Raw genomic sequence first — 21449 nt, 5'->3', positions numbered from 1 at the left:
TTTCCTAATAGTGACTACAGTGTGTGTTTATGGACACATGTAGGCAGAAGGTGGATAACATTTCTCAATATTAATGCAGTAATGTGTGAGTAGCATTTTGAAATAAATTGTGATTCATGGGAGAGGCAAGAAGGAAAAACAAAGTCCTGCTCCACAAATTTGTACTCATTTTTGGAAAAAAATCTAATCTTTGCTTTTTTTGTGATGTATTAGATGGTTTTACCTCTTTGAGCCTTGGGCAGTTATTTAAACGAATCTATCTGAATGGTTTAAAGGGGAGTCTTTGGTTGAACTGCTAACATAGACATCTAAAACCTGTGACAAGAGACCCCAATTAGACACTGCCTTTTCACACAGGGTCACAAGTCAACAAGATTGGAAACCATTGGATTAATCTTTAACAATGTGTTGTATTTTACATGCTCATATGTCTCTTAACCTGAAAAGTAGCTGTCGAATATGATGGAGAAAAAAGTGTTAGCCTCTGAAGTTTAGTGGAATAGAAGAATAAAGTAGCATTAAATGGAAATACTCAAGTACAAGAACCTAAACATTTTACATAAATGCAGTAGTTGAGTAAATGTACATAGTTACTTTCCACCGCTGATGTAGGGCTGAAGTTACATTTCTCAAACTACATTTGTCATTTAGCATTCTCAAGCTAAATGGTAAAACACCAGGACATGGGTGGAAGGGCTACATCATATATTGGGAATTAAAAAAATACTATTGCTTAGTGCTCTGTTATTATTGCAAAAAAATATACAACAAAACAAATGACAACTAATTGCATTCCCTTTGGTTTCACTCATGCGTGGCCTTTAGAGACTGTCCTCCTAAGAAGCATAGCCGATACCATGGGTGCTCCGGAGCACAAGCACCCACGTGTGCCAGACTGCCAGTAGGCTACATTCCTTTAAAATTAAACATTGCAGTTGGTGCTAAGTGGAGCGGCTGTCATAGTGTGATTGGTTAGTCAGTCCCCTGCTCCCCTGCTCCATATCCTATCCACCAATCACAGCGTCTCTCGGATGAAAAAGGCTCTTTAGCGACCCCCCTCCATCCCCCCACTGTCCAGTGCGTGCATTAGGTAAGCAGAGTGAGACTAAAATGGACAGAGTTGTTATTAACAAAGCAAAACCTAATGATGCAAGTGCATCGACATCCACCACCAGTGCAGAGTTATTCATTTCCCACAAAGCTGATCACGTTTACGTGTCAGTTAAACTTTTCATCTCCAATCCTATCTGTATTTGTGAGAAGTGGCATTGTCCTGAGTTGAAAGATAGCTTACTTTATGGCTTTATTATCGAGTTAATAGGCGTGTGTGTTCGTGTCGGCCGCTGTCCATTTGCTAAGGTTCTGAAATGAAAACATTTTTTGACTACTTATTTTTTTAAAGGGCTATGCGCCTGTGAGCACTCACGGAGGAAAACATAAATTGGCGCCTACGCTAAGAAGAACAAATTTTTCTCCAAAGACAAAAACTAAAATATGTCGACAATGTTAAGTGTGGCAGCCACGTGTGTACAATTTAAGTAATGAGATCTCTGTCATCATGCACGGTGAAATAAAATGTGTACTTATGCTGTGTGAAGATGTTCAGCATACTAAAGTAATTAAGGGAAAACTATATAATGATAATATATACGTATATTTTTAGGGACCTTTTGCCAAAATGTGAAATGTGTATATTATCACATGCTTAGACCTAGCTATTTGCAACATAATTAATAATGCATAAATATTACAATCACACAGTTTGATAAAGGGGGATAACAGAATAATACATAACAGAACAATACTGCCACCTCAGTAAGCCCTCAGTGTTTGCACTGCTGAAGGGCATCGTTTCATCCAGTGCAAAAGTTGATGCCTCATAATAATACAGGTATTTGATGTCTTTTATCATCAGTACTTATGTCTGTATAAAGCAATTTGTTCAAGTTATTTGTTTACACTGTCATGCCACTTCTTTTTCTTGGTTAAGGCATCTTTCACATACTTGATGAACACTGAGCAAACAGAACATCAAAAAAATTACAGAGCGGAATTAACACTGACTAACACAGCATGGCGAAAAATGGGAGAAAGAATTGCCTCTCAGCACTTTCACAGCCCTAGGAGATTTAAATAATAAAAAGCACTGGGCCTCTGAACAAACAGGATAATTATGGCCTACAGTCTTCCTGTCGCTCGTCTGGCACAGCCAAGCAGAAAGAAACATGTTATTACCACTCAAAGGTTCTGCAAGGAGAATTAGGAGAAATAAATATTTCATGTAGAAGAATGGCTTCACGGTGAATCCCTCTGACCAAATCAACAGCCACATTTTATTGCTTTCATGTATTTTATAGTATTGCAGTAACAAAATCGCACTGTATGGAACACAGAGGCGCACAGAAAAGCATTTGTAATATATTTAAATAAAGTCATCCATTTAGTTTAATAAATCACATCCTTGTAGTAGAACAAATATTAACACTCCAGCATGATTAATGTTTGCCTTTGTTACCTCACCTCAGTAAATTAAATTCCATGCTATCAACACACTTTGTGTGTCAGAAAAGACATCAAACGCAGGATTCAAGGGACTTCCACTCATCAGAAGTCAGTTCAGTTTAGTTAATTAGATCTTTGTTGTAAAATAACTGGCTCCGTCAGGTCTTCTCAGAGCACAAGGACTCGGACCTTTCTGTCTGGTTTCTAGTTCTCGCACCAACATGTGTGCAGCTGCCAGCAGTACAGTTCATTGGAACAGATGGTGTTGTAATGGAAAGAGCTTGTCTCCATTAGCTGCCCTGGCTTTGTGTAGTCATTCAAGGCAGCCACTGCTTTCAGATTGCCACACTTTTCAAAACGCAACGATGGCAGCACAACACTATTTGACCTTTGTCTGACGCTACACCGCTTGCCACATACAAAATGCAACACTTCACCACTGATCCATCTCTTTCTTCTATCCTCATTCTTTACAATTTCAAAGACCTTCACCCACACAGGAAAACAAATCTTTGTGTGGATTTGTTTATGATTTTAGCATTTAAGCCTTAACATTTGTAATGTGAAATACGAGCGTTGTCTTATTATAGTGCATTTAATATTAAGGTATTAGAAAATATGTAAATGTGGGCCAATGTATATAAGGCTATTATTTTTCAAGTAATAGGTTTAAATGACGCTTGGGTTAAGAGTAGGGCTGCACGATATGAGGAAAATATCTAATTGCAATTATTTTGACTATTATTGCAATTGTAGTATGATTCATTTTTGCATCATTATTCACATTTTCATTAAAAAAATATACAAAAATCATAATGGTGTGATGTTATGCGCGAATCTGTACCAAACAAATATTTTTTTCTTTGGTCTGTAGACTATGAGGCTGGGACATCACTGCAGCACCACAATACTCTTTTCAGACTAAGATTTTGACACATAGTTTGCCTTTAACAAATATTGGCTTCCCCTACAGTTTTAATATTGCACTAGTCCATATTGCGGTTAATTGTGCAGCCCTGGTTTAGAGTAACGTGTTGTGTTAGACGCATGGTCACAGACTGAGGAAAGCTGATGTTTGTAATGAGGTTTTATGATCATCTAATGGACTAATGTCCTTTACATTTAGTGACAAGTCTGTGCACAGAGAACTTAGGTCTGGCCTCTATACTTTAAATTTAATGAGAGCTGCATGCTCTAATTCAAATGTCATATTCCTTTATGCCAAGTTTACATCTTCTTTTCATATTTAGCTGGGGTAATGCGGGAAGACCTTTCAGTCAAAAAAGCCACCTTCCACCACACTTTGTGTATTAATTATGAATATGCTTTCAGGGCAAGGCCATCCAGATGTCTTGTGGCAATTGGAAAACCTTTTTGCTTCTTCGCTTATTTTTGAATTTAGATCGTGGAAATCCCCAATGCAACTTGGGAGACCGTTTCCACAGTCCAATTAGCATCTAAAGCAACTAGAGTCCAGAAGAAGCCTATGGTGATTTGCTGTACAGGCAATCTGAACCTAGGGTTAGAGCACACTGTGCAGCATCGAGAGAGCAAACATGTGGCCAACAACACAGCAAACTCATTTGTGCTGAAGAAGAGAACCATTGGAAAATAATACTTAAGCTTGCACTCTGTGTGTCCTTAAAGTTAAAAATGTGAGATGATGCAAATGACAGAGTTGTGTTACAAAAATCCTCTATTCACCATCTAGATCTCCCCCCTACTTCTGAGTTTAGTGCTTGTTGCGTATTAACAGCTTCGCCATTTTCTTCAACATTGTTTTCAAAGTATGAGGTTTAAAGTATATACTTCGCCTTCCCCTCAAATCACACCCTGCATGCAGTGTGCACTTAAAATCATGCACCAGAAAAGGAAAAAACAACAACAAAAGCAACCCACACATTTCATAGTGACACTCAAAAGCTCACCATGTTGCGCATTTTCATTTATGTTGGAAGTTTCAGCAGCACAGTGCTGAAAAACTTGGTTAAAAATGCAAATAAAGTAAAAAAGAGGGGGATTTTTAGTTATATATAATGGTTACCTATATGTCTGCATTATACAGTAACAGTGAATGCATGAAGTGCATAATGTAATATACAATCAAGCACCCACACAACTTATGGTGTCTTCATAGAAACTCTACATCCATAAGAGGAATAGATTTCAGTAATGATGATCTCTAAATGATTATAACTTTCTTCATGGCTTCCCACACTGCAATCTAAAAACAAGTAAATTTCATGTTGTTTCACGATAATTACTTTTTGATAGCCTTCCAGCAGCGCACAAATAGTCCGTAGCAAAGCAAACCGAAGATACATTGTAACTAAATGAGTATTTTTTGTTTTGTTTTGATTCAATAAGCAACGTCATGACATAAACACAGATTTCACAAAATCTAGTAAGGTACATGTGAATCACTGCTCTTTTCTTTAACAGAGCAGACAAGACTTTATGAACAACCTTGCTGCTACTACAACAGCAACACTGTGTTTTCTTAACCAGCTTCAGAACCCTTGTTAAAATGCTGGTACAGCACCTTACGTGTGTCTTGAGCATAAAGTAATTTTCCACGTAAAATAAGCAGCCCTCTAAGCAACAAATTTCATCATTACAACACTGCCGCAATGTTTAAATCCAATGCTTTAAGGCCGGACAGAAGGCACGTGAAGATCTTTTGATTCTTTTTTTAACATATGATGCACACAAGGGATACAAGACATCCACTCTGATCAACTAAGGTATCACTGGCCCAAAGACAGTTGTACTGGCTATCAACGATGTCTCTATGTGCTCTATTTAATGCCACTTAAAGGTTTCCTCCTGGATCTGCAAATGGCTTGCATAAATAATTAGGACCATTCTGTGCCAAGACTCTCCTGAAGAGATGACATGCATTTTACTACCAAATGCTATACTGTATCTCGGGGTGTTCCATATGCCACAAAGGTATTTTTACATCTCCGCACCCAATTACAAGGACACATAAATGCAAGGCGGGGGAATGTTCTGCTTGGTCCCTTGTCACTAAATAAGCCTTTTATTTGCCTGATTATGCACTTTATGCACAATCACATGCAAACACATGAGAGACAGCCACAGTGGGCATAACGGTGGGAAGCAACTCAATCATTGCCATTACTTATAAAGGCTACAGGGTGATAGCTCTGTGGTCATTTGATTGGTTAGCTTCTTAAAATCAGGATTAATGGAGAGCGCTGAAAATGTATGCTATATCATAGCCAACAGCTCCAGGGAAAGAGTTAGACACTGTTTGAAATCCATAAGTACAGCACAGGTTGAAACGCACATGGTTGAAACGTCCTTCCAAGAATTCTTAAGAGACAGACTAATCCTTAACAGAAACATTTGTGCAATTAAATATTTGGCTCACATACTCTGCTTTCCCTTGCCACTTTGCACTCACTGAACGTTCTCAAAGGTAGGACCTACTCATAGAAAACAATATCTACACCTTTTTAGATGGTTTAGGATATTGACTCAAATCTAAGGATTACAAACTGTAAGTTCAAATATATCTTTTAAAAATAAAGTGTTAAAGCTGCCATGCACTGTACTGGTCATTGTATGAAATCAATTAGAAATGTATTCATCCCCCATGAACTGTAATGAAAAAGCCTGCTACATTACATATTAGATTGGTGGATGTAGTAGAATATTGGCTGTGTTTAGTCCGGCTATAAATAGGTAGGGTGTGCACGATGTGAGTGTGTTTCATCAAATAAAAACGGTTAAATTAAGACTGAGTGCTGAAATGATGGATGTTAGATGAGTGGCTTAGATGGAGAATGCAGATGGCACACTTCTCCCCACCTCCGTCCCTCATCCTCCATCCATCCTGACCATGTTGTTCTCACACTACATTTCCTGCCACTGTCCCTCTAAAACAGTATGTACTATTCAAAGAAAGAAGCTTTTAATTGCATTTTCATGTAGGTGTTTTCTGAGGGTGTCGTTCCCCAGGCAGAGGGAAGAGTGCTCCGAGACGAGCTTTACATGCTCGCCAGTGCAGTCAAGCCCCACCAGGGGAGGTGGAAGTGGAGAGGTGCTGGAAGTGCAGACAGCCCTGTAGGGACACTTGAAAAAGCCATAACAGCCCGAGTATAAATAAATGCATGGGGGAGAGCATTTTTCCTCATGGATGAAAAGCCTTTAACCTTTTGGTCCACATAAGAGCAGAAATCGTTCTGTGACATTTAACTTGCATATTCCTCTTTTCTTTCCAGATAGATCATTTCTAGCTTTCATAGGTAAACCAGCACATCCTTATAGGATTCCAGCAGCCTATTAAACATTTTCAATCTAGCTCCATGCCAGTGAATTTGAATACATTTGGATGTTCCAGGGGAGCACCTGTGAATTTTGAGATGCAGTGCCCTTGGATAGTTTGTTCAGCATTAGTGAACGCTCACCACAGTCTCCTCCTGTGTAGACAAAAAGAAAAGACAGAAAAAAAAGTTTGTTTTACCCCAAATCTGAGATGCCACACTGATGCATAATTGATTCGGGAAAGGACAGAAAAGGAAATGGTGACATAAGCCAGAGTTTGATTTTTAAAGGGAGGCTAACTTGTTTGAACAGATTGCACAGAGATAATACTGAAAGGAAGTAAGAATAGTGTAAAATCAAAATCCTGCCTTAATGGGCTACAGTTGGAAAAGCAGACAAGTGACTGTAAAATTGTTAGTTTGAATCCCAGAAAATGCTCAAAGAAATGTCTGAAAAAATGCTTTCTCCCAGTTATACAGCCTTCATCCACATTGTAAAATGGTACATGGTGGATTGACAAGTTTGAGGAAACAGATGGCGATGTTCAATGTTGCATAACCAACAAGACAACATAACAAGGCACAAAAGGGGCCAATCACTTATTTCTGAGTGTATTTCCACATGCTAATTGTTTTTGAGGTGGTTGATTCCTACTGCATGTCTGTGTTAACAATATATATACTCTTTAAGGTAATTGTTTTGGCATTTTGGGCCTTTAATTGACAGGACAGCTGACGACAGGAAAGGAGAGAGAGAGAGGGGGAATGACATGCAGCAAAGGGCCACAGGTTGGAATCAAACCCGCGGCCACTGCGATACGGACTGAGCCTTTGTACATGAGGCTTCACGCTCAACTAGGTGAGCTTCCAGGGCACTCCTTTGTTTACAATTCTCTAATATCATTACTACCCACCGTCAGGTATTAATGATTGAGATGCAGTCTAGCGTTGGTATTAAAAAGACTTGTCAATCAATCTAAGAGCCACATCCGGTTCTGAGGTTCTAACATTTAGCAGTGGGTCCATTCGTTTGCTAACATCTGAATCACAAATCACCCCTTCAAAACACTAGAGCAGTAAAGTGCAGAGGTTGACTGATAAATAGTATCACACTATGGTTGTACTAGACAGCTGTGGGAATCAAGTACAATCACGCTGAACAGTAGCACGTGTGCTTATCCAGGTTTAACTGGATAAATAATGCTTAACAAATCCACCCAGTCAGTTTCTCATCCATTGAAGTAGAAGAACAGCTTCGGGCTGTACATCAATGTGACATCACAGATCATAGACGCGGATCTCTGAGGGCTCATTTATAAAGCTCGTATACACTGAAGATACACCCTAAAAACTGTGCACAGCAGCTTCCAATCTCTGGCAGAGATTCAGAGAACAAGAATTCCCCCCTATGTATGTGTGGAGAGGAAATAACACTTAAATACTGAATACAAAGAAGAGGCAATCTTTCAAAATGATTGAAATTAGGGAAACCATCATGCACCATTTAAACTTGTACTAGCTGAAGTGTATTATGATATGACTTGCTTGGATGGCATTTAAGGCACATTTAATTACTAGGTTTTTAACAGTCGGATGAAATGGTCTGTCGCTATAGTGCAGCACACTATCAGAGACCATAACAACTTGGTTGCAGTGTTTTGAATGCTCAAGTCTAAAATGTAATATATATATATATATATATAGTGTGCAGATTTTTCATTTATGATATGCAAGGCAATATATAAAAGGCTGCAGTTATCACCCTTAACATTTATTTCATATATTATAACCTGAACTAGTCAGTCTGGCTTTCTACCTTTTTATTGGACAGTTTTATAGTATAGAGATGGACAGGAATTGAGGGTAGAGAACTGGGCACGTTGCAGCCACATAGTAAGTGCCCCAACCTCTCTTCCACCAGGATGCCCCCAATCTCATTTTCGACGAATCATTTTTAAACTCATTTAAATTAAATTAGTGGTATGCTGAGAGGTGAATGAATATGAATATATAAGGAGTAATAATATCCTCATAGTGTATGTTAAGGGTGGGTGCAGTTACAGTCCTGAGAAGTGGGTTGAAAATATGGTTATTATGGCTGAGCTATACTTTACTGCAAATGTAAGATCTAGCATTATTGAGTATGTAGTCTCGCTTTGCCAGACCTTCCTCCACAGCGCTGCGGAGGAGTGTCTGGCTAGTCCACACAGTATTCCGGAATAGGAGAAAAACGTTCTATGGTTTATTGCCATTTCTTTAAACCAATCACAATCGTCATGGGTGGCACTAAGGCCGGTTACACACTGAATGTGTCGCGCGAGCGTGTCAGCTGCGTGGTGTGTCCGTTTATATTTCGGCTCCCATGTTAACAGGTTAGAGCTTACACGCTGCCCGCGTGACACACACGTCTCAGGCGCGGCTCGAGCCGCGGCAAAAACGCGTACATGCTAGAAAAAGAAACAATGCCTATTTTTCACGCGACACGCAAGCGTGTTGGAAGCGTTTCCAGGCAAAACAAAATAGGAAAAGATGTTTATATGTCATCTTGACACTAATACATATTAATAAATGACATGTTGACATTTGAAAGTATCTAGGTTTTGATATAAATGCAGATATAAATGTAATAAAAAAAAAATGGATTTTCTAATATTGCACCGGTCAATACAGAACGAAATATTCTGTAGCCTATTTTGCCGTCAATACTGCCGACGTTGTCTTTGCTGTAATCAAATCAGTATATATTTATGTTTAACATGGTATTTAATCTTATCAATGGGAAACATACATGTGTACAGATGACGCTAGCAGCAGCAGCGCTGCGTCAGACACGTTTCTGGTGTGTAAAGACGGAAAAATCCACGCAGCTGACACGCAACAGAAATGCCACGCTCACGCCACGCAGGCAGTGTGTAGCCAGCCTAAGTGCTGCACGGAGCCACGGTGCCGCTGCAAAATAGCCTCGGGAAGGAACTTGTTTTGGTGGAACATGTGTACGTTCAAAAGTTGTTTAAGTCGTGCAAAAGAAAACTCAGATTGGACAGATAGTCTAGCTAGCTGTCTGGATTTACCCTGCAGAGATCTGAGGAGCAGTTAACCATAGTCCTCAGAAATCCACCGGAGTTTAAAATTCCAACACAAAGGAAGCGTTAGGTAACGGAAATCCGGCCGAAAATAAGGACATTTCCGCCGGCAAATGGGCAATCCCAGAAGTGGAAGGTCGGGGATATAGATTTGTGAATATGTGTCTAATTGTCATGTTATACAGTGTCCAAGTACTACAGCACTATTAGAAAACTGCAAGTTCAATCTAAATGAGTAGATCCATTAATGCTCTTTACGGTATAACTGGTCAATCTTTGTTTCTTTTTTCTTTTGTGTCTTTATGGTGCTGATCTGGACACAGTTTTACTAATACTTATTTTGGCTATACTATCAAATAAAAAGCATTATTAGTTAACGCTTGATTTGACTGTGAGCGCAGGCTTTTTAAGAAAGTGTTTTTTTCTGATGCAAATTCAAGACATTTTCATTTTCATTAAAGTAATAGTGAGACTGGGATTTTTTGAACTTTGTACTTATTAAAAATGAAAGAATACTTTATAATGAACTGTTAAAAAAAATGACTGTTCCTCTAAACTAAAGATTCCAACAGGCTTCAGTGAAAAATTAAGACTAAATTACCAATTAACACTTAGATGCTAAAATTTACCCTTGGGCAAACCAGCAAGTAGAATCATCCTAATCTTCATCCAAATCTGACCTGCTGCACATGATTTGGGGATATTATAATCATATTGTAGCCTCTCTCTCTATTAAAAAAAACACTGTGGTCCTTTCTATAAAAGCAAAATGGCAATTTTACATTAAAACATGGAATTTAATGCCGACAGAAACTACGTACAGTACAAACATACCATGTTCTGTAGTGTGTAATCAATGGTGGATTAAGGTATGGGGGGGCATTAAAAGAGAGAGCATAAAACATGAATATGTTAACAGGAAGAATGTAGGAGTGTGGCTTATGCAAGTAAAGCTGGGGTCAAATATGTGTGGGAATGTTTCAACATGTGTAAGAATGTGTGTAAAAACAGAATTATTAAAGTAGAAAGCTACACAGGAGAGACACAATTAAATAAAAATATGTGTGTGTGGGGGTTGGGTGGTGGTAAAGGGAATGTTCACAACATTGGATAGTTAGTCTGTATCAGTAATGTGACTGTATTGAATAAATGGTGTCAATTAAAAATTGATCACAAAAAAGATAATTAAATAAAACTAACTGCCCCATCCTTCCTGGCTTGATCAAAGTCAAACCAGTGGAACTTCAGCAAGGTTTGAAATGTTGATCTTAAAATATTATGTCCCTGCCGGCACATAAGAACAGAGTGCCAAAAATCATCATTCCCTTAACTTTAATCAAAATCACAAGAGTAGTGTCTGAGTGATTAAATTTAAATTTAAATTGAGTCTTTTTTTAAAGATATTAACATAAACAACCTATATTACTTACACACACACACACCTTTTTTTCTAACTTTTATATTATTTACTTTACATCTATTAAGCTTGATTGCTGTATGACAGTAAGGTATCCATCTTTTATGACTGACATTTTAGTTTTACTCCAAGCATTAACATCACTGAGTCATTGAATAATATATGAAATTGGATGGCTCAGCTCAACTAAGCTGGAACTGCAAATAGATCAATGTCCGGTGGTTGTACTGTAGCCTAAACTATACAGACTTAAGTGTAGACAAGTTCGCTAACACAACATGAGTGTTCATGACAAACACAATTATTTTCTGCCTACCTCTGGGAATAACTTCAATTCTGGCTGGCTGCTCTCCACAAAATGTGGTTGATCAGCCACATTCACGGGAATTAATCATGAATCAAATGAATCGGCCCTGAGTCTATTCACTGCGGTTGGACAGCTTGCAAGAATTAAAAGAATCATCTTCCCACTCTTTTTCCAGTCACTGGGGTTTCAAAGAGAAAGCAACTTTCATCATAATCATCATCAATCAATAAACAAATTAAAGAGAGTACATTCAGTAGACTTCTGTCCAATTTCTTCAGACATTCATAGTTAAATTAAAGCGAAAATACATTACCTCACGAGTACCTCGTATCCACACTTGGCCTGTGAGATATACGAGCTTCTTAAATCTATGGATTTACTCTTTCAATCCATATATCATCGGCAGGCACAGTTCAAATTCTAAAACTTGCACTCTTCAAATCAGTGGCCCATGAGAAAGCAGGTTATTATTATAACCAAAAGTGTATGACTACCACCCACTTTTTTTATATGAAAGAATTTAAAGCTATAGTGCGTAGTTTCTGTCACCCACATGAGGAATTCTAAGTAATGACAACAAAACTGTTGGCACGTTGACATGATACAAGCCTCCCATGGTCGCGCATACCCACCCCTCCTCCACACAGTTGCTAGTAGCCAAAGAGGACACAGAGAATTAAAAAAACATGATGGACTCTTCAGAAGAGGTAATTATCTTCACTCGAGTTTCTGCGCGCAAAAGTCGCTGGACGACACAATCTTCTAAACATAGCCATACTATGTGCGAGAGAGTTGTCTGTAGCTGATAGTCTGAATTATCTTTGTAGCAACTTATTTGACAATGGCTTGAATGTAATGGACGTTCATTAATAAAAAAAAAAATTACGCGCTAAAGCTTTAAGGGAAAATTGCAATGTGCAGACTGTTGGACACTGAGGATCACTACAAGGTATACCTTATTAAATACACCTTTAGATATTACATCCACTTTTTGAATGCATCACTAACAACGTTTTCTGTCTTCCAGAATAGATTGCCCGGGGGATGAAGTTGCAGAAAATAATGTTTGACGTGCTCAATTTGTTAATATAAGCTACCTGGTCACTTACCTTCTCTGTAATGCTATCTCTTTTTTCCTCTCTCTGTATCTTCATCTGCCTCCCTTGGGATGCCTGTATTGACAACCTGTATATGATTCCGACAATTTATTTTATTGTTTTGATCTTGCGCTTGCTATGAATTACCCATGTATGTTGCCAAAAATGTCACGGGAGTGTGCTGTATGAAATAACAATGTGGTTCACATAGTGCCATCTTAGCTGTTCTTTCCTCTCATTGCCTGGCTCTTGTCATGTCTGCTTCTCTCTTTGATGCCTGCATTGAAAAACATACATGTGTCTGTTTTTTTGTGCTTAGAAGGAATGGGTTGTTTTTTCACAGAATGCTCCAGAATGTGTAATTTCCCCTTCATGTTGGGAAGAACAACAGTTGCTATGTGTCAAGCAAATGGTAATAAATGTGTGTCTTATTACTGGAAATTGTAAACAAGTCACAGCGCAACAGCAACTGTGGGCTTATTCCAATGTTTCTCCTGCTTTACCCTCTGTACCACAAGATTTCTTTTTTTTCTGTAAATGGTTAATGGTTGCAGGAGGCCATGTTGGAAAAAGCAACATTCCTTGCACAGCCTGTATAGCCAGGAGGCAAATTTGTGTAAAACAATCATCAAATACTAATGATATGCTCTCTGTGATAATACTTTATAATAGCCCAGACTCGTATTCCTAATCTGGTCTTCTCTCAGTTCAACCTGCCTTGCCTGCGGGCTTTCTCATTCTTTCTGTTTTACCAACAGCCAGGAGGAAAAGCAAGCTTTATTTGTTATAAATTCAACATTAAAATTGAACATAAATATTACTTATTAAAAGTATGCTAATGGTCTGTTGTGTGCCTACAAGGACACAATGGACTGTTTATATATAGTGCAAAAGTAAGCTCTTAGGCTGACAAATAACCTACCTTTAAAAGGTGGGCGGGTGGTGGGTTCCATTAGCAACTACAAACATAGGTGAAACACTGCAGCAGTGTCCATAAACTTTATTATTATCTGCTATCAACTTGACAAGTCTACTTTACTTTTAAATGTGACATTTCCATTCAAGTATATTCATGAAGTGCAGAATGCAAAATGAGAAGGAAATGATAAAACCTACTCAAGAAATTCAGCTGGAACAGATATCCTCATGTTAAGGCAACATCCATAAATGCTGCTTCATTTTTATGACCAGATGGCAAAATTACCTACAAAAGATAAGTGCATATACAGCCTTTAATAATTTCAACAAATTGTAGTTTATTCACACAGCTGTATTATGCATTTTGAACTGTCCTTGGCTTGGAGTGCATGCTTGCATCCAACTATATACCGTAATAAAACCAACAATTTACTGACAATATAACAAAATGTTGCCTTTATCCAAACTTCACTTACATTAGCAATGAAGGAATTAACAGATAGGAAATCTATATTTAATTTCCTCTATCATAAACTGTTCAATAAGTTGAAAATCACTAATAACCTGAATAAACTTAAGTTAAAGAAAATATGAACAGGAAAAGTCAACCATTAACTTACACGGCAATGTACTAAGAGCTACATGAACCGTACTAACTGCAACTATTATATAGTAGTAGTTAGTATTATAGTATAGTTTTTTGTAATTTAGATATATATACATGACTGGAGCAGGGATACTTTTGCTGTTTGACACTTTGTCCTAGAAAATAACATGGAATAGATTAACCAAGTCGTTGCACCATATATACAACTAATGATGTTATTTTGTGACTTGTTAACAGTCTATATTCTCCTCAGCCTCCTTTCACGGGTTACTGGCTGCACGGCGTTCGTGGTTTGACTGCTCATGATTGTTTTCCAAGATGGCGGCCGAATGTAAACACGAACATATTTATCTAACATATATCTAATCTATCTTTTTAATAAACTGTCTGTACACTTACAAAATTCTCAATGCTTCGGTTTGCATGTAGGGACCCTTGATAGAGCTTGTTAAAAGCTAGAGACGCATTCGATTAGCATGAAAACATGTCCCAGAGAACGTTTGACTAGGTACACATATGTTATTAACCCCTAGGTTTTTTTTTACGCCGGAATTGTCCTGTAAAAGGACCGGGGTTTTAACCCAAACCACAATCTTTTTTCTAATCTTAACTAGTCTTTTTGCCGCCTAAACTTACCTTTTGTAGGCTAAACTTAACTGCAACCTCACGGTGCCCTTTACCCGGCTCACAGAGTTTAGATTCTCTGCCCGAGCCTGAACTGCACTGACTTCAGTGTGAGGTAAACTGTGCTAAATCGTGTCTCCCCCATCTGTAGCACTGTCTTCGATAATTGCGCAACCAGGCCAGATTGTTTCAGATATCTCACGAGCCCTTTAGCAGCAGATATGTTCTCTCCTATATCCGGCACGTTGTCGGCCAGTGCGTCGGCATGTAGACCGTGGCGACAGACAGTATTAATTAAGTGATCGGGAAAAAAAAGTCTCCTATATGGTTCCAGGGCTTTGATTATGTTGCTGCCTTGATCTGTTTCCCACGCTATTCGGCTGAGGGAGCTAGGTTCAAGGTTTTTTTTTTACGTTTCTTCATTCTGATCCTTTTGCGATCCATTCCATTCTGAATAAACAAACAACGCAGTTTACATGCTTCGTCCTTGTTGCATTATTCATTAAGATAATTCTAAGATTTCTGTAGTTTAAACAATTCAGAATTGTAGTTGAGAATGTGTTATAATGGCCCACGTATTAAAAAATTGTCAGGTTTAAATGGGGCTCAGACTCATAATTACAGTTAATGTGTCGGGCCGGGCTCGGACACCATGTGCACGGGCTCAGGTAGGGTCGGGCTTGATTTTTTGGGCCCGATCTAAGCTTTAGCTTACAGTCACCTTTTGTAGGCTAAACTTAACTGCAACCCTCACGGTGCCCTTTTCCTAGCTCACAGTCATCTTTTGTAGACTAACCTTAACTGCAACCCTCACAGTGCCCTTTCCCTGGCTCACAGTCACCGTTTGTCGGGTAAACTCAACTGCAACGGCCGCTTAAATGACCACAACCATTACAGTGCTCTGTACCTGGCGCACTATCACCTTTTGTCGGCAAATCCTAACTGCAACGGTTGCTGAAATGACCGTAACCTCACGGTGCCCTATACTCGGCTCACAGCAACCTTTGCTCTGCTAAATTCAACTGTAAAGACCATAAAACTTAACTGGCATGTGACCGTTAAGCAGTGTGAAAAATGGGCCTTGCAGCCCACGTCCACACAGGATGGTGGCGACAAGGACACACTGAGGTTGGGTGGTGATGGGGTGAAAACACAGCACACAGCAAATGTGGATTGTAGTGAAAAGTGCAGATTTATTTACAGTGCTATAAAATACATTATCCGGCACACTGCCAACAAAAAAAACAAAAAACATAAATGAACCCACAGGTTTCTCAATTTAAATAGCACTAGCAAAAAATTCTCTATTTCAGTAATTCTCCGTATACAACCTCTCAGCAAGTTGACACTCTCCAGACTCTCACCTGGGGCAGAAAACCCTCTCTTTAAATAAAACCCTTCAATTAAGCTAAATGGTAGAAACCAACGTGAAAGGGTGTTTTGTTATGTATAGTGATTCAGCAGATATTCTATCAATCACACACATACATTGAAATATAGTTCATCATACAATTCACTACTAAATAATAATACTAACATTATTATTTGCCTATAATTAAATAATAATTCCATTGCAATACAGACAATCATTTTGTATTACGACCATAGCTTCCCCCGATCAAATCAACACTTACCTCTGTCCCAAACAGGGAATAAAACTAGCCATTGTCATGGGGCTTGTGTTCCTGTGTCCCACAAAGTGATGCGGGACCAGGAAGTGAACGTAAGCGCTATCAGTGTATTGTTGGTGTTTGTGTGCACAATGTATGGATTAACAGAATGGAATGGGTTAAAGAGCATAATCGACGGGTACCGCCGGGTTTTTTTCCTTCTCTATTGTGACAGTGTAAGTGACAAATTGACAATGAAGCACAAGCAAACCCTGCCCCCTCTTTGGGTTCAGGGGCGCAACAACCCAGTGTCAGAGGGGTATGCAGCAACAATTTTGGCGCAAACAAACAAACAAAAAAAAACAAAAAAACAACAACAAGTAAATAAATAAGTGTGCCGGACATCATCATGTATGGGGTTTAAAGTTTATTTTAAAGTATGTCAGCCACTGTAAGCCTAGCATAATTATTAATAATTATATGGTATATATATAAATAAATGTACTTTATTTTCATTACAATAAATAAATCATCATTGATGGCAGTCGAGCATATGCGTTGCGGATGTTTAAATTTGCGTTCTGATTTGTTTACTACGTCCCTGCTGTCAGACATAGGTTAATTGTTGTATTTCCCACATGCCGGGTTTTGATACAATAATGCATTTTTCATTCGCGATGGCAATATTAGCCTAATAGCATATAACAAAATTATTTCGATTTAGCATTAGAAGTAATCAGACTTCATCTGTAAGCAACACTAACGTTAAAGTGCAAAATGAAATAAATGTGAGGAGGACTCGGAGCTTGAACTGGTCATTTAGTTTTGTGTGGTCTAATAGAACTCCTACCTGATGTCATCACTAGTCTCATCTCTACGTGATGCCATCGCCGACCTCATGTCTGTCTCATTCACTCCTTGCCTGTGTTCTTCTCCACTAAGACATATTGTCAAACAAACATTATGTAATATATTTTCCATATTAGTGTTTCCATATTAATAATATTAAGAAATGAATCTGTTGGTATCAAGTGGCTCCCCCTACACTTCTACCTATTGTTAGACCTACCTGTTGCCTTCCCCTGTCTTTCCTGATCCACCTGAATGAAATGAACTCACTGTTAAATATAGCAGCCTAAATTCAATTATTATCAGCCTAGTGAATGCATCTGATAAGACAACTATTATGCAGTAAGGTTGTGCTGCTGTTGAAATTACATTCACCTTTTGGATTTTAAAAAGTACAAATATGGAGAGCCACTTAGCATAGACATTTAAAGAGAGAGCTGTGACTCTGTAATTACAGTTTCCATGTCACCCAACAGATGTAACTATAGCCTGTATATGTCTGACAGCACAATGGTAAAACAAAATCTATTAATGATTCCATGGTAAAACAGAGTTATTGCATAAGTTATGTTTTCCAGCTTCTTGCCATTTATTGTGCATGCTACCTTATATTTATCAGTTGTTATTTTACCTTCATAAAATTGAGATATGTCATGCATGGGATTGGTACCATAGGGTTTAACCAAAATCTAAATGTAGCTATCAGCAACATTGGTTTGCATTAAGCTAGCCGTAAACCCCACTTTAGCTGCTAGTGTTAGCAAACACTAGCTAGTCTGAGAACAGTCTGTTAACATGAATATTTGCAAGCCTCCAAGTTTGGTAGCAAGTATATGCATGATTCAATGGTAAACCCCCATTTGGCTGCTACATTCCCAGTGTTAGCAAACACTAGCTAGTCTGTTAACATGAATATTTGCAAGCCTCCAAGCACAGACGTCACACTTTAAATTCTACCTGTTGCCTTTCACCATCCACTTATTTAACTGCTGTCGCATCCCTGGACATGCCATCTCATTTTCCCTCCTTCTTTTTCTATTTTTAGCCCCCTGCTTTATCCATCTTTTTCCATAGACGACAACTCACTACTCGTACGCTCGTACCTGCTCGCCCGGTGCTCACGGCGCTCCCCCCCTCCCACAACTGTGCTCTATGGACGAGGCGCACAACACAATAGCGAGGCAAGGTCACCAATGTGTGCCAGGTAGGTCATCTGATATTGTTCTAAAAGTATTACCCTATGCATATTGTGAAAATATGACTCTAATATGACACTACTATTATCTTATTATAATGATATTGGCCATTGTTATCCTCTAGTTGATGTTCGTCCCCATTATTACCTTGCTCTAGTATTATCCTCATGTTTTGCCACATTATTACCCTGTTACAAAAACGAAACTTTCAATTTCCAATTTCTTCTCTTTATTATTCTCATGAATATTATCATATAACCCGTAATTACCACTTTATCACCCCAGTATTGCATTACTAATTCACGTAAAGTGCTATCAATTATTTAACACAATATTTCCTGCTTTATATAATCATTTTTCAAACTACTGTCTGTTTATGCTCCTCTTCATATTTATTAAACAGTAACGACAGCTGAGGGAGAAAATGTTTATAGAATGTCCTGGGAAATGGTATTTATGCAAACTGAAGTGTCCCAAATATTCCTGGGTTCACTGTAGTTCACTTAACTCACTAAGTAAAAGGAAAAACGAATTAAAAATACCTTTTATTTTTTTCAAAAGATTTAAATGTGGTTTTCCAGCTAGATGAATATTTCAAGCAGAAAAGCTTTGATAGAGTGCATTTGAGAGTTGGTGCATGTTGTGTCACTGTACAATGGGTTTGGTGGGCTCCATGCTTGGAGCACTTTGGCTGCAGAGTGGCAGAGAGAGAATGGCTGCCGTCCAGCTGAGATAATGGAATTGGTGTGTTCTCCCTGAGCTGTGCTCCTGGCTGGAGTTAATTCTGTTAATAGCAGGAGCTTCTACAGTCAAACCCTTTCCCTGGCTTGGGCAGTGCTCAGAGAGCAAAAGAGGTGGTTTCTGTAAGGTGTGTGATGGATGTATATTGGATTAACTGAAAAGTGGCACATACAGCTTACTATTGTTCCTGAAGCTGCTAATGTGTAATCATTTAAGGACTTCATATTTAAATCCAAGTGCCATTCATGCAAGGGCAACAGCACCACACCTGCATTGAGTGCATCTCTCACAGCCCAGCACCACTAACATCAGAAGCTTTTTTTCAAGATCAAGATCATTTGTATGTAACATACAATGCCAATAGGCCCACATCAGCAACAGGTACCCACCGGGGCCATGTTCTCTTAAGAAACTGGGAAAACTCCCTAAAACCCTGAACACATGAGACAATGAAAAAGAAGCAATTTAAATAGATTCCTTTTCACAGATGGCTGAAGCTGCAATCTGTTCCATAGTTAACCCTTTCAAAAACCCATATTGACGTTTGTTTTCCCTGACAGTATAAAGCATTGATTCTTGACAGTTAACTTGAAGGCTTAAGCAAGTTTCAAATATGATCTGTGTTTAAATCTTTCTCATAACCTCAATCACATATTTGTTTTATTTATGGCAGCAAAATAGAAAAAAACATGTCCACCTGCAATATGTGTGTGTATGTGATGTGTATGATATGTGCGCAATATTGTCTGATGCAAAAGCTCATTGAGGCACTTAAAAAAACATCTTCAGTCAAATTGAATAACATAATAACATAAACAAAGTCATTCTGGGATATTTTACGGTGTGATTGATAATATCTTCAGATGTTTTAATGGAATTTTAGATCAATGCAAAACAGCTGAAAACAATTGAGAAGAGCAGCTTTACCGTCATTTTCTGTCTGAATTGGTTAATTAACTGGCCCTTATTCCAATTTTTTTTTTCAGCCCCCCCCATCCCTCGGCAGAGATGGGACCCCTCCTCCATTATGTGTCTCTGTTAAACTAGTGCAGGCGCCAACTCATTTTGGTTGGATTCAATTAGGCAGATGTATAAATATACTAAAAGAAATGGCACAATTTATGAAAATGCAGCTTTATTTAAGCAGACTACACTCTACAGTGTCGATATTTTTCTGAATAATGTAAAATACATACGGTGTTTATTTTGTTAAAATGTATGGGTGTTTTTTCACCTACTTTTGTACTAGTATAAGTCAGTCAAACGAGACAAAGACGAAGCAAAGATAATTCTACAACTGAGCCAACATACAGACATGTTTCTGTGTGAAGAAGACACAGCCATGCTATGCTATGCTATGATTACCTGAATATTGGCAGTTAATATTATAGACTCCTTCTGTCCACCTGGTTCTTGCAGTAACAGCGGAAATCTCCCCTTTTGTGCTCTTGCTTATCATGTAAAAGTGCATTAAAATGCATGGTGCGATTGCCATAAATACATACCAATGACAAATGCCAGCTGGGTAGATTAGTGTGCAGTTTTGATCGCTGTCAAACCCATTCTCTATCAGCTGGAGCAGAAGCTATAAATGAGGCTCTTTGTTTTGGGCTTAGGTCAGAATATGAATTCTGCATGATGTGTACACACTAGAGAAGAAATCTCCCATAATCTTCACCTCAAGTTAATTAGTGCAGACAAACAGTATGGATCGCCAGAGAATCTTATCACTGACTGCTTGAATACTGAGATTTCCCCTACATCTGATATGATTTTAGACTGAGTAATCCTTGCAACAAAACAATCTGTTTGGCCTATTGTCAAATTTATCCCTTTTTCCGTGAGCCGATCTGAAGGAGATGGATGTACATTCTCACTAATTACAGCAATTATTACTCAGTGATGATACAACAAGCTCTCAAACAATTACCCCTTTCTCCCCTTCCTCTCTCTGTCTCTTCCTCCCACACAGTCTCACCAGAAGTATTTCACTGCACAAATATATGCTTGCCATTTATTCCAGCTCATAAGGAAAAACTACAAGCATATCGTTCATTATAGTGCACACCAACAAATAAACTAAACAAGACCAGCACCAGGGAGCCAACTTACATCCTGCTGAGCACAAGATGTTGGGATGGTGACACTCCCTATTATGCCAAATTTACAAGACTGCTGACTGAGCCTCTGCTTCATGCCTTACAGA

The 21449-nt window shown here is 38.5% G+C and overlaps 2 long non-coding RNA genes across 3 annotated transcripts in view; one reads left to right on the top strand and one right to left on the bottom strand.

Annotated features, from left to right (window-relative positions):
- LOC116065036 overlaps nucleotides 1-21449 on the bottom strand; it is a 102170-nt gene that overhangs the window by 26403 nt on the left and 54318 nt on the right. The gene's annotated exons all lie outside the window — the stretch shown is intronic.
- On the top strand, nucleotides 1099-19821 carry LOC118493013. The gene is made up of 3 exons (XR_004894944.1): nucleotides 1099-1181; nucleotides 7809-7814; nucleotides 19811-19821. It is a non-coding gene; the product is annotated as an uncharacterized LOC118493013 (long non-coding RNA).

Source organism: Sander lucioperca, chromosome 13 (genome assembly GCF_008315115.2).
Source record: "Sander lucioperca isolate FBNREF2018 chromosome 13, SLUC_FBN_1.2, whole genome shotgun sequence".
Classification (NCBI taxonomy): Eukaryota; Metazoa; Chordata; class Actinopteri; order Perciformes; family Percidae; genus Sander; species Sander lucioperca.
The sequence above is the reverse complement of the archived record's forward strand: the minus strand, read 5'-3'. Positions and strand labels throughout refer to the sequence as shown.